Genomic DNA, 6674 nt, shown 5'->3' on the forward strand with positions numbered 1-6674 from the left:
CCTTACATGCTGTATTTTTCTTATCACATCACACATTTGGTCAATATAGGCTTAAATACAAATACGTGCCAAGATTGTGAAAAATTTCGCAGTCTACCAAACCATCTATAAAATTACCATCTAGATACATCCCTTGTAACAAGGATGAGTGGGTGCTACACCTCAGAATATACAGAACAATAATAGCTCAAGATTGCATATTAGCTTGTAAATTCATGGAGCCAACTTCAATCAAGATTTTTTTTTTTGCAAGTCTATGAACCCCTAAGCTGGACTTGAATACAAAGTTTTGAATACCAACATTTTCATTTATTTTGGCTTTACCTTTTTGTATGGTAAGAATCCCATTTATTCTGCTTTTGTCAAATGCAAAAGCTATTTGATATAGAACCACACTTGCATGCCGTTATTTGAATTCAGTAAATCAACTATGGTTTTGCTCTTTAGGAAAAATATCCGTAGATCTGGCAGTAATTCTGATAAGAAATCTCATAGTTTCCAAGTCATGCATGCTTTTCTTTTGCAGAAAAATATTCGCTAATCTCAATTCTGCTTGAAACATCACACATAATTGTGAAGTGCTTCACTTTTTAAATTGGAGTGCCAAAATTTATAGTATAAAATTATACAGAGATATAGACAATTAATTCCATAGGACACAAAAACTTCAACTGAATCATCATTTTGTTAGTTTTCGTATTGTAATCAGTAAAATCAACACCTTTTATACTTCAACAAATACCATGAGCGACACAAGCAAACTCGGGAGGCTAATTTTGACAATTACCTCTAGACAAGTAATGTTGAACTCACATGACACTCTCTGAAATACTGAGAAAAATAGAGGATAATATAGTAAGAACAACTATACATTAATTGCTTTAAAAGGAAGTAAATATTTTATAATTAACAAGTTTTCTATGGCTAAATGGAGGGTCAACTACAGATAATCCAAGTGAGTTAAGTGAATCCATGCACCGATGATTTAATCAGAGTTGGGGAAGCAAATAATGTTTTGTTCACGATAGAGAATAATCCACTTTTGTAACTTCATATGCTTTTCTTCCATACATCAGCATATATTGAATTTTGTTCCGACCCGAACCCTACAATACAAACGACGGAATAAAAAACAATCACTGACGTGCTCTCTATCAGGGAAGCTTAACGGGTCCTCAAGTAAGTTGATTGACTCAACAACAACCAATGGAGAAGTCTTGTGTACATGCTACCTAATGGCCTTGTACCATATAAGTCCATCCAGCCTACCGGTAGCATTAGATGTCAACCGATAAATACATTATGCGTAAAACAACATGATGGCAAATTAGATGTCAACCGTTTCTGTAATATTCAAATAAACTACAAATTACAAAGGATTAAAAATGGCAACCAATTATTATTTTTCTTGAGAAAAATGTGAAAGAACTACCACATGTTGTAAAAATCGCTAATGTTGTAAGCTGTTTGATGTCACAAATAAATAGCTACATCTAGCATAAACAAGATAGGAACATCACCTTGACAAGTTGCTACTTTGGGAATGTGCCAGAATCCCTTAACCAAGAGTGAAGAAACCATGGGAAATAATTTTTCAGCACATACTTGTTGTTCTTGCTCCTTAAATGATTCAACAAATTTTCTGAATCTTTTGTTCATGAATCATCACACCCTAACTGTTTTACCAATATATCACGTGTCTTGGTTTCATGCTGCCACCAAAATCAAGAAGTCAGCTAAATGTGTCAAAATGTTATTCTGCCAATTTTTTCATCCGAACTAACCTGAATTGAAAGCCTGTAACTTGCGTAGTACCTCCCTTCAACTTTCAGAAAATAAGTCCTACAATAATTACAACTTCCCACCTTGCTGTTGCATGCGTAGAGACAATTGTTTTCACTCCACTACGAGGAATTCCAGCACCTGGATGCAACAACAAGAAATTCCCTTATGATTTCGAGTACAGAGCCTTCAAAATCTGACCATCTGTAGAGGCAACAATAATCTATACATCAAGTTTACTTCAAGCATATTATATTACTTCAAGTATATGCAATAAAGATACATGTTGAAAGAAAACGGATCTATGTTAGTACTCTAATACTCTATACATCAAGTTTATATCATCTCAGAACAAAACCAACATGTTAATTACTCTATTGACCAACATGACCCAAGCAGTTTAAACATTTGTCATATAACCCAAATTATCGGGGTTCCAGCCGTTGGGTTATCTGAAGTGTAGGTAACTTGTAAAGGTCAAAGGCATGGACATCGTTCCAATTTGAGGCACGAGAAAAACATGTCACAATGCAAGTATTCAGGTCATGTATCCCGTTGTTTCTGCTTCTGCAATGAATATGTTAAGAGTTGAGTTACCTGTTACGGAGAGACTCGACTCTTAAGTGCAGCAGATGAAATCAGTGTATCCTCTTTCTGCTAACCCTTTGTATCTTTGAAATCTTCAAGCTCTTGTCATGGTATTTGCTTCAAGGACATCAAACAAATCAGGTGAGATCCAACAAAAAGAAGGGAATTTCACAAATTCATTCAGAAATTAAGAGAATGTTAGCATTTTATTTATGTGATGACTGCCTCAACCAAAATCCATATATCTTGGGAGACGTAAGGCACCAATCAGAACCATATTAAAGCAGCGGACAGAGAGGTCCGAGAAGAACAAATAAATGCAAGAACAGAAATAGGAGAAAGGAAAGGGAAAGTGAGGTGTATTGATGCCTCAACGAACATGTGACCTCGGCCCCTTAGCACCTACAGTGTAACACAGAGGAATGAGGAAGCAACTTGTAGCCTCAAGACTAAGGTGGTTTCTACATTGTTGAGCCTTAGATGCATTGGTAAGTGCATATATAATGAAACTGCAACAATACGAAGCTAAATAGATTCTTATAAAAGGATTAAATAATCAACTCAAGGCATGTCTGAAGATGAAACTTATTTGCACAGGACCCATCGGAAGTAGCTTGTGCCATGTAGTTATGAGCTTAAGTTAAGCATTTACTCATCGATGAAAAGCATCGAGCAACATCAGCTATAAAACAAACTACATTTTCCTAATAAGATGACAAAGGCATGAAATACCCAAGAAGCAGTCATGAGAAATCCGAACCTTTCTCAGGTTGCCTTTGAGTAAGTACTAAGTAGGAGGCACTTTTGTCTATGTAACCCTGAGAGCACAAATCCTAGCATGAGAAATCTGAACCTTCCACGGGCTGCCTTTGTGTAAACAGGAAAATTGAAATCCTTTGCCACACATCTGAACCTTCCAAGAAGCTACTATCAGGGTTACACAGAGGCAACAAAAACTACTATGGAAATTTCATTGATAGCTAGAGATCTTGGTCCTGACAAGCAAAATACACAGTCATGTTTTTATCTGACAAAAGAATCTGGCATTTTTTTTACATCGGTTTAATTGAACCTCCACCAGAGCAACAAATGATTCAGCCATCATTGCAAAAGCTTCGCCAGTATTAAAAGTTGGACCACCCCATTGTTCGGGATATGGTACTCTTATCCCACTGTAGTAGAAGAAACATAGACGTTTATTACTAAACAACAAGGTTGGTGCAAATGGAACAAGCGTATCTTCAGAAAACCAGTGGTAGCAGCGGTCGAGGATACCTAGCGTGGCAGTCGCCTGTGTCCGTTGGCTGGCCATCTGGGCAGCCATGGTGCATGGGATCGAGGCAGAGGCGGAGCCGACAATGGAGTCCGGCCAGAGATAGAGAGGCGACCAGTGATGAGCATGAGTACGACAGAATAAGGCGTCACTGGTGAGCAGGGGCGAGGCCGACCGTGCAGAGAATCAAACCATAGTTAATTGCCCATATATTGCAATGGGGCCACAAATATTCTCTTGTTGAAAAGAAACTGTTAAACATATATAACAAAATTTCCTCTTCTATAACTCAAGTTATATAGTTATCAGGTACACTCTAGTTATATAGTTATACAACTGTACGTTATGTGTCTGACCGATTTCATCTTGGTTGACGAGCAAAAGTTCAGGAGTAGACGACCCATAATTTATACTTCAACACCAATCTCGACAAGGTGCACAATATCTATATACTTAATGTAATATGCCATATTTTCTATCCATGCCTACAAAAAAACCAATATTTTCAAAATGTGCAGTGGACAAACATAAATGAGACATAGAAGTTCCCAAAAATAAGACTGCAATAAGGACCTAGAGCGTATCGTCTGATGGATTTGAAGGGCAGCACGACTCGACGATCATCGCCCAGTTAAGAATGGTAGGATCGTCTTTGTAGGCCTCGTTTGTGATTGCTTTTACTCTTGAAAAAACAGGCTAAGAAAAGGAAACATATGCACAATATTGAAACTCTTGTATAACAGGAAAACACGACTGCAAAATTCAGAGTTGGTAAACTAAAATTAGCAGTAATTGTTTGCTGGTAGCATTTCATATAGCTATGCATATAATGATATCCATTGGTCACCAAGCATGACAGATAACAGGAATCCATTTCTGATGGCCATTTAAGCTAGAAATTTACCTGAACAAAAGCTTTGTAGTAGCTTCTGAAAAAAAAGTTTTGTAGTAGCTTCCTAAAAAAAGCTTTGTAGTAGCTCTTAAGTGTTGCATCATATATGAAGTCGTCATGAGAAGCCAGCCTCCTTGCCCCGTCTTACATATTGTCCCTTCCCTCTGTAATCTTCCCAGTTATTGCATTGTGATAGTATTAACCACGTAATCTAGTGCATGGCAAAATGAGATGAAAAAAAAATCAGACACCATAACCTGAAGAAACTACTGTTGTGCAGAGATCAACCTTTTATACAGAGACATCCCTTAGGCATGCAAATTTCTTCATGAAATACATGATGAGCATCCAGTTTAATATGTTTCCATTTTCTTGTTACTTTTTTTGCTAGTGGATCAGTGTGGGATGTGAATGAGATAGAAATTTCAGAAAATAAACATGGTATAAAATGTAAGATCCAGATTTTTATGACTACCTAACAAGAAAAGTGCTACTCAGGAATGCATTTCGTCAAGCAGGTAACCATCTTCACAGAATGCTCACCGGAACACATCCTCGTCATAGCAGAATGGCATGGTCTACAGCACGTGAAAGAACCGCCCCCAGGCGGCCGGGGGCTGTCTCATCACTCTTGGTCACTGCCTGCGCCGCACTCGTGTCTCCCGCTCGCAGGAGCACCGTTAACTGCGGCCATCGGCCACCACGTAGGAGGAGAGGAAGGCGGGGGCCTCTCCCACTGGGGATCGACAGTGATGAGTACCTGGATCTCAGACACATGGGGGCGCAGGCAGAGGAGTTGTGGTGGAGGCGGGCGTCATGACCGGCGGCGCAAGGAGCTATGCAGGCGGCGCCATGGGAGCCACGCGAGTGACATGGCAAGGTTGGGGCGCTCCTTGGTCGGGGAAGGTGCGCGGTGAGAGATAGGAGAGTGGCGGCGAGTCCCCAGCCGCGGCAGGGTGCCCCTTCGGTACCGACGAAGTGCAGTACCGCCCTTCCTTGCAGAGGCTGCATGGGCGGGAATCAAACCGCCCTGCCTTGTAGAGGCGGCGGTGGCGTCATCTCCCCCTCGGACGGCGGCGGCGGGGGTAGATGCGATCGATGGGAGGGGGCAACGAAGGATGGGGTTTTTTTGGCATGGTTTTTTTGGCGGGAGGGTTGTGAGCTTACGTAGGTGAGACGATAGACGAAAATAAACCAGCGATTTGACGGAGGTGGGAGGGTAGACGAAATAAAACCAGCGAAAAATAACCGACGGACTATTCACCAACTGCTTCATTAGGAGTAGAGATATGGGGCTGGTGCGCCCCCCCTTGGGCAGGAGGCCTATTAGGACTAGGAGAAGGGGGACAACCCCCCTTTCCTTCTCCTTCTTCCTTCCCCCTTTCCTACTCCATGTGGGAGGTGGAATCCTACTAGGACTAGGGAGTCCTAGTAGGACTCCACACCTTGGCGCGCCCCCTTAGGGCTGACTGCCTCTCCCTCTCCCTCTTTTATATACAGGGGCAAGGGGGCACCCTATAACACACAAGTTGATCTTTAGCCGTGTGCGGTGCCCCCCTCCATAATTTTCCACCTCGGTCATATCTTTGTAGTGCTTAGGCGAAGCCATGCGCCGATAGCTTCATCATCACCGTCACCACGCCGTCATGCTGATAGAACTCTCCCTCGACCTCAGTTGGATTTAGAGTTCTAGGGACATCACCGAGCTGAATGTGTGCAGATCACGGAAGTGTCGTGCGTTCGGTACTTGATCGGTTGGATCACGAAGACGTTCGACTACATCAACCGCGTTACTTAACGCTTCCGCTTTCGGTCTACGAGGGTACATGGACACACTCTCCCCCTCGTTGCTATGCATCACCTAAATAGATATTGCGTGATCGTAGGATTTTTTTTGAAATTAGTGCGTTCACGAACAGTGGTATCAGAGCCAGGTCTATGCGTAGATGTTATATGCACGAGTAGAACACAAAGAGTTGTGGGCGATAATAATCATACTTCTTACCACCAACGTCTTACTTTGATTCAGCGGTATTGTTGGATGAAGCGGTCCGGACCGATATTACATGACCGCGTTCATGAGACTGGTTCTACCAACGTGCTTTTGCACACAGATGGCTGGCGGGTGTCTGTTTCTCC

At 41.6% G+C, this 6674-nt stretch overlaps 1 long non-coding RNA gene across 4 annotated transcripts; it reads right to left on the reverse strand.

Moving 5' to 3' along the window:
* Positions 1–335: 335 nt before the first annotated feature.
* LOC123111599 (uncharacterized) lies at positions 336–5673 on the reverse strand. 4 transcript variants are annotated; one of them, XR_006454571.1, is made up of 8 exons: positions 5079–5673; positions 4548–4746; positions 3646–3794; positions 3131–3542; positions 2380–2487; positions 1785–1923; positions 1521–1712; positions 336–1106 (listed from the first exon to the last, which is right to left on the reverse strand). It is a non-coding gene; the product is annotated as an uncharacterized lncRNA (long non-coding RNA). The 4 variants fall into 4 exon arrangements; XR_006454563.1 differs by having other exon boundaries at positions 1785–1986; XR_006454581.1 differs by lacking the exons at positions 3131–3542; positions 3646–3794 and having other exon boundaries at positions 1785–1986; positions 5079–5667.
* Between the last annotated feature and the right edge of the window lie 1001 nt (positions 5674–6674).

The sequence above is a fragment of the Triticum aestivum genome, chromosome 1B, assembly GCF_018294505.1.
Source record: "Triticum aestivum cultivar Chinese Spring chromosome 1B, IWGSC CS RefSeq v2.1, whole genome shotgun sequence".
Lineage (NCBI taxonomy): Eukaryota > Viridiplantae > Streptophyta > Magnoliopsida > Poales > Poaceae > Triticum > Triticum aestivum.